This window comes from Humulus lupulus, chromosome X (assembly GCF_963169125.1).
Source record: "Humulus lupulus chromosome X, drHumLupu1.1, whole genome shotgun sequence".
NCBI classification, from domain to species: Eukaryota; Viridiplantae; Streptophyta; class Magnoliopsida; order Rosales; family Cannabaceae; genus Humulus; species Humulus lupulus.
The window spans coordinates 100,398,381-100,405,994 of record NC_084802.1 but is presented as its reverse complement, the minus strand read 5'-3'; the positions used below and the strand labels follow the sequence as shown (position 1 = coordinate 100,405,994).

The 7,614-nt window shown below is 42.3% G+C and overlaps 1 non-coding gene across 1 annotated transcript; it reads left to right on the top strand.

The window, feature by feature from the left end:
* Positions 1–7,257: 7,257 nt before the first annotated feature.
* Positions 7,258–7,364, top strand: LOC133807478 (small nucleolar RNA R71). The gene has a single exon (XR_009879390.1). It is a non-coding gene; the product is annotated as a small nucleolar RNA R71 (small nucleolar RNA).
* The last annotated feature ends 250 nt before the right edge of the window (positions 7,365–7,614 follow it).

Here is a 7,614-nt window from a genome sequence, read left to right as displayed (position 1 = left end):
GAGCCGAGATGTCCTTGGCGGAGAAGAGGAAGGCACGGTCTGGGTTGTTGCCGAGATTCTTGGGCTGGAGAGAAATGATGCTCAACTGGGACTCACGGAGCAGGGGTGCCGTAGGCGTGGGTCTCGTCGGACCACAATGGAGGCAGGGACTCTCGGGATCACTGGAAAGGCTCACGAAGGGGTCGTAGCTGGTGTTGTGAGGTGGTTCTCGGTCTGGGGTCGCCGTAGGGTCGTGGTGAGGTAAATGCCGTGGGTTTTCGTGAGGTTGACGAGATGGGTTGAAGGGGCGGAGTCGTGGTTAAGTGAGATGGAACAGGCGATGGGATGGCTCGGTGGCTGTTGGGATGGGTCCTATGGGTTCGGCGGTGTGATGAGATGGGCGGATGGGATGGCTCGGAGTGGTGAGAGGCGGAGCTGGGTGGCTTGGGCGAGTGGTCGGCTGAGGGATTTCTTTGGTTGGGGTTTCAGGGGTGGCGGTCAACGAGGGCTGCTGAGAATGTGGTGAGGATGTACTGAGTATGTATATATATATATATTAAAGGTAATAAACTAATGTATTTAATAAAAGTAATATATAAGAAAAGTAATATATAAAAAAAAATGAAATACGAATATATATATATATAATAAAAGGGAAAGTAACTGATATGTTTTTTTTTTTTTTTTGTTTCTTTTAGATAAATATATATATATATTCAGTACATCCAAAATAACTGATACGAAAAGGGTCTGTTGCAAGGGGGCCCAGTTGACTAATTCTTGGGATCCCAATATACTATAGGGTCAAATGGACCCTTTCTTTATTTCTTTGTATAAAGTCCACGGGCAGCTGGGTCCACAAAAATCCAAAATTTTGACAGCTCTTTGGTCCAAAAACAATTGAAATGCACCCAATGATTGCACCTTTAATTCCTTAATCATTTAATCCTTTTTTCAGCACGTGCCAGTTTCACACTTTACGGACCACCCAGCCTCGATGAAATCCCGATACTTCTATTTTGGACCCAGACTCATTGAGTTGCTGCCCAGCATTGCTGAGTGGTTGCTATAGCAACTGGGCAACACTTTCCACCCCAAAATTAGTTCCTCTGCCCAGATTTCTATGCTCAGCCTAGTCCCAGTGTTACCAACTCCTGGCGGACCTGCTTCTTGATGCTCTATTTTTTTTTTTTTCAAAGGGTAATACACCCCAAACTTCATTACATCCATTATTTATGTACAACTGTCTCTTTCACTCATGGGTTGCCCAAATGTGCCACAAGAAATGCATGGCAACCCATAGCCTTTCTCCTTCAAGCATCCTTCAGATGGACGGAGGTCTTTTCTCTGTCAACCTCCCCACCAAAATAATGTTTCAGCCGCTGTCCGTTAACTGTGAATTCTCTTCCCGATTTTTCATCTCTCACCAGGACAGCTCCAAATGGATACACTTCTATCATAGTAAATGGTCTAGACCAACGGGACTTAAGCTTTCCAGGAAATAGCTTCAACCTGGAGTTAAACAGTAACACTTGCTGATTTTTCTCAAATACTCTTTCCTTGATCCTGCTGTCATGCCATTTCTTCGTCTTTTCTTTGTACAGCTTTGCATTTTCATAAGCAAACAGCCGCATCTCATCCAATTCATTCAGCTGCAGCTTTCTTGCTTCTCCAGCCACTACAAGATCCAAATTTAACTTCTTCAACGCCCAAAACGCCTTATGCTCTAATTCTACAGGAAGATGACATGCGTTCCCATAAACTAGGCGATAAGGTGACATGCCTAGTGGAGTTTTATAAGCTGTCCGGTAAGCCCAAAGTGCATCATCTAATCGTTGGGACCAATCCTTCCTGCTGGGATGCACCACTTTTTCAAGAATTCCTTTAATTTCTCTGTTCGAAATCTCCGCCTGCCCGTTGGTCTGCGGGTGATATGCCGTGGCTATTTTATGCTTTACACTGTACTTAGCTAATAAGGCAGTCAAGACTTTGTTGACAAAGTGCGTCCCCTCATCACTGATTAGTGCTCTTGGCGTCCCAAATCGTGTAAAAACATTTTTATGCAGAAATTTCATAACCACTTTGGCATCATTCGTTGGACTAGCTACTGCCTCCACCCATTTCGATACGTAGTCCACAGCCACTAAAATGTAGAGGTTTCCAAAAGATTGGGGGAAAGGCCCCATGAAGTCAATGCCCCAGACGTCAAACAATTCCACCTCCAAAATACAATTAAGAGGCATTTCATTCCTGGCTGAGATGTTACCCACTCGCTGACAGCGGTCACAGCATTGAACAAAATCGTGGGCATCCTTAAAGATAGACGGCCAATAGTACCCTAACTGAAATACTTTGGCAGCAGTGCGTTGCCCACCAAAATGACCACCATTTTTTAGAGAAAGAAACCAGCAGCCACCACCATTAGGGAGACCAGATTTTGAGCTTCAAGGAGGAGGAAAGAAAGTGCAAGGAAGAAAGAGAAGAAGAGACAAATTCATTTAACTGTTAGTGTTTGGATTTTATCTTCTCTACTCTTAATCTTTGTATTTGAATTCCTTTAATTGATTCTCATGAAACCCATGGCTAAAATTATTATAATTGTTCTCTTGAATTTTAGTATGAACTAAACTTTTGTAGTTAGAGATGCTAATGAACTCTAATATGTAATTTTGGGTTTGTGGGTAATTTTAATGTTAAAGTTGTTTTGAGGTTTTGTTCAATCAATGGGTATTATTGTTTATACTTGCTCTATGTTTGGCCAACTTGAGTAGGTAATTAAATTGGTATTGATGCTGGAAAGGTCAATATTAATGGATATAAAAATTGATTGATGCATGTTCTTAACTTTTATGTTCTAGAAATTGTGTTTATATAGGAATATATAATCACCTTGCATGATTTTATAGGTTTGTGCTCAAATTGATATTCTTAACATTGGTTGGGCATAGGAATATGTTAATTAATGTAAGGATTGAACCTTAATTTCTTTGGAAAAAGAATTAAGACGAATAGAAAACCTAGTCAACATTACCCAGAATTGCGATCGCATTGTTACCCGCATCTGTGCCCAGAAATGCATATTAGAGAGATTTGGTAGCTCTAACTTCCCATCATCGCTTGATTAATCACTTGCTTATTGTTTTAGCTTGGTTTTGGTTGTTTAGTTTACTTATTTATATTTTGCTTTTAATTTTAGTTCAATCAAACCGTATTGCTTATTTTTATTCCAAATTGTTGGGCTTTGGTCTTTACAATATCTTGCTTAAACAATCCCTGAGGAGACGATATTAAAATACTTACTATTATATTACTTGGATGCGATTGTGTACACTTGCACATTAAATATCATAAGAAAATATCGCACCAAGTTGCCCCATGAAGTCAATGCCCCAGACGTCAAACAATTCCACCTCCAAAATACAATTAAGAGGCATTTCATTCCTGGCTGAGATGTTACCCACTCGCTGACAGCGGTCACAGCGTTGAACAAAATCGTGGGCATTCTTAAAGATAGATGGCCAATAGTACCCTGACTGAAATACTTTGGCAGCAGTGCGTTGCCCACCAAAATGACCACCATATGGAGCTGAATGACAGTGTGCCAAGATGCTGGAAACTTCAATTTCTGGTACACATCGTCTCATTATATGATCTGGGCACTGTTTGTACAGGTACGGCTCATCCCAGAAATAAAATCTGATGTCATGTAAGAACTTTTTAAGCTGCTGTTTGGTAAAATCAGGTGGATGTACACCCCCAACTAAAAAGTTTACAACATCCGCATACCATGGTACCTGTTCTTGCTCCATAACCAGCAGCTGTTCATCAGGAAATGAGTCTTGAATTTGTAATTCTGCCTCTAATTTGCTGCTGTGAGTATTAGTTTCCAGCCTTGATAAGTGGTCCGCCACTTGATTTTCTGTCCCTTTTCTGTCTCGGATTTCCAAATCGAACTCTTGCAGCAACAAAACCCAACGTATCAGCCTTGGTTTAGAATCCTTTTTGGCGATCAAATACTTGATAGCGGAATGGTCCGTGTACACAATAACCTTAGTCCCCACAAGATAAGCTCGAAATTTTTCAAATGCAAAAATCACAGCCAGCAGCTCTTTTTCTGTTGTAGTGTAATTAATTTGGGCATCCACTAATGTTTTACTGGCATAGTAAATAGAATGAAAAACTTTATTCTTCCGCTGCCCAAGAACAGCCCCAATAGCAAAATCACTTGCGTCGCACATAAGTTCAAAAGGTAGAGACCAGTCAGGTGCTGTAATCACTGGTGCAGTAACAAGGGCTGACTTCAACTTCGAAAATGCCTCTTGACATTCATCAGTAAACTCAAAAGGTCTATTCTGCTCCAGCAAGCTGCATAAAGGTTTGGACACCTTAGAAAAATCCTTGATAAAATGCCTGTAAAAGCCCGCATGACCGAGGAAACTTCTAATGCATTTTACTGTGGTAGGGGCTGGTAGTTTCTCTATAACTTCCAGTTTCGCTCTATCAACTTCAATCCCCTTTTTCGACACTTTATGCCCCAATACAATGCCCTCTTGCACCATAAAATGGCATTTTTCCCAATTCAACACTAAATGGGTTTCCTCACACCTCTTTAAAACTCGTTCTAAATTCACCAAGCAGCTGTCAAATGAGTCCCCATACACAGAGAAATCGTCCATGAATATCTCCAAAATACTCTCAGCCATATCGGAAAAAATGGCCATCATGCACCGCTGAAATGTGGCTGGTGCATTACACAAACCGAAGGGCATTCTTCTAAAAGCGAATGTGCCGTATGGACAGGTGAAAGTGGTCTTCTCTTGGTCCTCCGGCGCTATAGAAATCTGATTATACCCAGAATACCCGTCAAGAAAACAGAAGAACTCCTTTCCCGCCAAGCGGTCCAACATTTGGTCGATGAAGGGCAAAGGGAAATGATCCTTTCTAGTGGCCTTGTTGAGTTTTCTGTAATCCATGCAAACCCGCCATCCGGTGACTGTACGAGTGGGAATAAGCTCATTGTTGTCATTAGTAACTACTGTAACGCCCCCTTTCTTCGAAACACATTGGACAGGACTTACCCACTTGCTGTCAGAAATTGGATAAATAATCCCATAGTCAAGCCACTTAATGACTTCTTTTCTAACCACGTCCTTCATTACTGGATTCAACCTCCTTTGCTGCTCCACAGAGTGAGTACAATCAGATTCCAGCAAGATCTTGTGCATACATAGCGCTGGACTGATCCCTTGAATATCAGCCATTGTACATCCAATCGCCCTTTTATGCTGCTTCAGCAGTTTCAGCAATGCCTCTTCAGCAACAGGCTCCAGACAGCTAGATATTATCACAGGCAAAGTATCATTGTCGCCCAAGTACACATACTTTAAATGACTTGGCAGTGGCTTTAACTCCAGCTGGGGTGGTTCTTCAACAGATGGTTTAGGGGCCTGAAAGTGCTTTTCTGGCAGATTTAGAGCTTCAAACACCTTACTAAATTTCTTGGTTGGTTGGCAAGAATCTACCCATGTAAGCATCTCCTCATCTTCACTGCTATACTCCTCCTCATCTCCAAAAATCTGGGTTCCCATAGCAGCTTTTTCCACCCTTTTATTGAACTTCTCAGCTACCAAAGTATCAACAACGTCAACTCTAGAGCATTCTTCCACTTCATCCGGGAATTTCATAGCTTTAAACACACTAAAGGTGATTTGTTGGTCATTCACCCTCATGGTAAGTTCACCATTTTGCACGTCAATAAGAGTACGCCCTGTAGCAAGAAAAGGCCTACCCAAGATTATAGGTACCTCTCTATCCGCTTCATAGTCTAAAATGATGAAATCTGCCGGAAATATAAATTTATCCACTTGAACTAACACATCTTCAATCTTGCCCTCGGGATGAGCCATAGATCTGTCCGCAAGTTGTAAAGTAACAGTAGTTGGTCGTGCCTCACCAATACCCAGCTTCTTGAAAATTGACATAGGCATAAGGTTGATACTAGCGCCTAAATCGCATAATGCTCTTCCCACATCTCTACCTCCAATAGAACACGGAATCGTGAAACTGCCAGGATCTTTTAACTTAGGAGGGATCTTGCTTTTCAACATCGCGCTACATCCTTCTGTGAGAGCCACGGTCTCAAACTCCCCCAATCGCCTTTTCTTTGTCAAAATATCCTTTAAGAACTTGACATAATTCGGCATTTGCTCCAATGCTTCGACCAAGGGGATGTTAATGTGCAACTGTTTCAGTACATCCAAAAACTTTCTGAACTGGCCATCCTGTTGTTGTTTGCGAAATCGCTGCGGAAATGGAAGGGGCGGTTTAGGACCAGAATTTACTGGAGCAGTTTGCTGACCCTTTGCTGTAGCAACTGGGCCAATTTCAGCAATTTCCTGGGCAGTTTTGTTACTTGTTTCTCCTTCACTTTGGATTGAAGTGGGCTCTCCACTACCCTGTATCTCCTCAGAATTTCCCAGATTTTTACCATTCCGCAGCTGAATAGCTTTACAGTGTTATTTCCCATCTCTCCTTGGATTTTCTGTATCACTAGGCAAAGATCCTTGCGGCCTAGTTTTCATTTCATTGGCTAGCTGGCCGAGCTGCATCTCAAGATTACGAAGAGAAGCTGCTTGGCTCTGTATTACTGCATCATTCTTAGCCATATACTCCCTCATTAGATTCTCCAAAGAGTTCGGCTGGGAGTTTTGAACATGTTGTGAAGGTCTTGGCTGCTGTGAAAAACCTGGTGGATATGCTTGTCTTCCTTGTGCTGGTGCTGTGCTTGAACTTGCTCCTTGACCCCCCCATGACAGATTAGGATGATTCTTCCATGCTGGATTGTAAGTGTTCGAATATGGGTTGTTGTTGCGGTTGAAATTCTGATTTCCCACATAACAAACTGAGGCTGGATTTGAAGGGCAATTCTCAAAAGTATGCCCGTCCCCACAATACACGCATGACACTTCTGCACTTTGAATGGCAGCAGCTGGCTGAATACTTCCTCCCAAACTCATATTCTTCAAGATGTTGGTCATTGAGGCCATTTGAGCTGTTAGAGCCGTTAATGCATCTACTTCAAGAACTCCCGCCACCTTCCTACTTGTAGGAGCTCTAGTGTTTGACCATTGATAGTTATTACTTGCGATCCTTTCCAAAATCTCAAATGCTTCGTTGTAAGACTTGGAAAGAATGGCTCCATTGGCTGAAGCGTCCAATACCATTCTAGAAGCTGCATTGAGGCCATTATAGAAGGTCTCCATTTGTATATAGTGCGGGATGCCGTGGTGTGGGCACTTCCGCAAAAGCTCCTTAAATCTCTCCCATGCATCACTGGTTGATTCATCTTCAAGCTGCTGGAATGACATGATTTCACTTCGAAATTTTGCATTTCTGGTGGGAGGGAAGTATTTGCGCAGAAACTTTTCAGCAAGATCATTCCAATTTGTGATGGAATCAGGAGGCAAAGTGTTGAGCCATGATCTAGCTCGGTCTCTTAATGAGAATGGAAATAGCTTCAGCCTTAATGCTTCTTCACTTACTCCTTGTAGCTTGAAGGAATCGCTCACCTCCAAAAATGAACGAAGATGGAGATGAGGATCTTCCGTTGGAATCCCGCTGAACTGCCCCACGGTT